The 3,048-nt window shown below is 33.5% G+C and overlaps 1 protein-coding gene across 2 annotated transcripts in view; it reads left to right on the forward strand.

Annotated features, from left to right (window-relative positions):
- Positions 1-3,048, forward strand: part of ap3b1a (adaptor related protein complex 3 subunit beta 1a) — a 762,544-nt gene that overhangs the window by 245,932 nt on the left and 513,564 nt on the right. The gene's annotated exons all lie outside the window — the stretch shown is intronic.

The raw sequence follows: 3,048 nt of genomic DNA on the forward strand, positions 1-3,048 counted from the left end.
TTTATTTGGCTACAGAACAAACCACAGTTGTACAACAATGACTCGCCAAATAACCAAACTTGTCTAATTAACCTAATGAACATTTGTGCTTTTAAAAAGCATTTTAAGTGGAATACAATATTGAAACAAGTCAAATATTATGTACTGTCATTATGGCAAACACAAAAGAAATTAAATAATTAACTATTAAAAATATTTTTTATAGGGTGACACGGTGGCTCAGTGGTTAGCACTGTCGCCTCACAGCAAGAAGGATGCTGGTTCGAGTTGGCATTTCTGTGTGGCGCATGTTCTCCCCGTGTTTGTTGTGGGTTTCCTCCGGGTGCTCTGGTTTCCCCCACAGTCCAAAGTATGTATGGGTGTTTCCCAATACTGGGTTGCAGCTGGAAGGGCATCTGCTGTGTAAAACATATGTTGGATAAGTTGTCGGTTAATTTTGCTGTGGCGACCCCTGATGAATAAAGTGGCTAAGCCGAAGAAAAATTAATTAATGAATTATTTACAAATTAATTGATAAAATCTCTCCATTAAACAGGAAATCATTTGAAAAGAATTTAAATTTTAAAGAGAGCTACCAATTTTGCCTTCAGTTAGATACATTAATTCTAATTATCTATTTAAGGTTTTGTTATTAGTTTATTTATATAGCATAAATGTCAGTTTCTCTACTTTTTAATGGACTGTAGGCCAGCGTCAGGGCTCTTCGTCCTCCTTTGCTGCTACACCTGACCCTTTTTTATGATCAATAGCCATAAATGAGTGGATTTAGCCATATGATCATGAATCTCCAGCGGACAGCAGTGTTTCTAGCTTGTCTGGGTGACATTCATCATTCCCTGCGCTGTGACAACTCCTGACGCGTGTGACACACATCTCACTTCACCTGCCCAGTCCAGCACATTACCTGCAGTGTTTGAAAGGATCTGACCGCACACTGACACTCAGACAAACCAGCAGAGCTCATCACTCAAGCCTTGTGCTGCAGCTGCTGAAACTCTACATCACAACAAACAAAACATAAGAGTTATACTAACTATACAAATCATGTCAAAATAATATGCACTCGCTCTTACAAGTTCAAGTTTAATTTGCTTAATTCGCATGATATTTTGTATGGTTTTGCGGAATCATTGAGTTATACTCGAATTAAGTTATTTTAAATTAAATAAACATCATTTGAGAAATAACTCAATACTAGTATGGGGTTGTTGGCGCCAAATTCTGACTCTACCATCTGAATGTCACAGCAATCGAGACTCATCAGACCAGGCAACGTTTGTCCAATCTTCTATTGTCCAATTTTGGTGAGCCTGTGTGAATTATAGCCTCAGTTTCCTGTTCTTAGCTGACAGGAGGTGTGGTCTTCTTCTGCTGTAGCCCATCCGCCTCAAGGTTGGACATGTTGCGTGTTCAGAGCTGCTCTTCAGCATGCCTCAATTGTAACAAGTGCTTATTTGAGTTACTGTTGCATTTCTATCAGCTGGAACCAGTCCGGCCATTTTTCTCTGGCATAAACAAAGCATTTGTGCCCACAGAACTGCCGCTCACTGAATATTTTCTCTTTTTCAGACCATTCTCTGTAAACCCTAGAAATAGTTGTGTGTGAAAATCCCAGTAGATCAGCAGTTTCTGAAATACTCAGACCAGCCCGTCTGGCACCAACAACCATGCCACGTTCAAAGTCACTTAAATCACCTTTCTTTTCCATTCCAATGCTCGGTTTGAACTGCAGCAGATCATCTTGACCATGTCTACATGCCTAAATACATTGAGTTGCTGCCATGTGATTGGCTGATTAGAAATTTGCATTAATGAGCGGTGCCTGCTGAGTCTACAGGCTTAACTAGGTTAGCTAGGCAAGTTAGGTTAATTAGGCATGTGATTGGACAACAGTGGCAAATCAGTAGCTAATCCAAAAAAAATCTAGAGAAAAAAAAACTATTTTAGAAATTACTGTGAAATGTTTTACTTGCTCCAATAAATTTATATATATATATATATATATATATATATATATATATATATATATATATATATATATATATATATATATATATATATATATATATATATATATATATATATATATATATAAAATGCTAAATACTACTATAATACAGATAGGAATAGATATTTTGTTATTTTTATGAATAACATAATTGTGAAAAGTTAATCAGTCCACTAATAAGAATAATAATTATTTTTCTTTATTACTGTTGTAATAATAATAATAATAATAATAAACTAGTAATTGTATTTAATAAGAATGACAAATACTACTACTACTACTACTACTTCTACTACTAACAATAATAATAATTAGTAGTAGTTGTAGTAGTATTTATTAATTGTATTTAATACAATTACTCGGTCATTATTATAATTATTATCATCATCATCATCATCATCATCATCTTCATCATCATCACTATTATCATCATCATCATCATCATTATTATTATTATTTTAACTACAAAATGAATACAGAAAAAAATAATGATTATTCTTATTAGCTGACAGATTAACTTTCCACCCTTTATTATGATTATTATTAGTAGTAGCCTAAAAGTACATAAAGTCTGTTTTAATCCACATATTAAGACAGCCCACAGACATTTGGAGGGTATGACATAATTGATTAATATGTTTGCTTATATTAATAGGTTTGTTTAACTGATTTGCTAATAACAACAAATGATTAACCTAAAGCTTGCTTATATGTATTTTTAAATATAGGGCAATATAAAATGTGTTTTAAATAGGCCTGCTTAGTGTTTACTAACAGGTCGGTTGCATGTTTGATTTAATAATAGCAACATAATTGACATATGAGTTTTGAATTAGGCTATATTGCAAAGAATTAGCTATAAAACTGTAACATAGACTATAAAACGATACTACTAAATTAAGTAGTGTAGGATATTATTTATTTATATTTCAATGATCAAAGAGCAGATAAACAAGCTTTATTAAAACTTCATGTGAAGTGATGTGATTTCTCTGCCTTGAACGCGCTGTCTAATCTGCGCATGCGCGTGTTTTATGCTG

This window comes from Danio rerio, chromosome 21 (genome assembly GCF_052040795.2).
Source record: "Danio rerio strain M-AB ecotype USA chromosome 21, GRCz13ab, whole genome shotgun sequence".
Taxonomy (NCBI): Eukaryota; Metazoa; Chordata; class Actinopteri; order Cypriniformes; family Danionidae; genus Danio; species Danio rerio.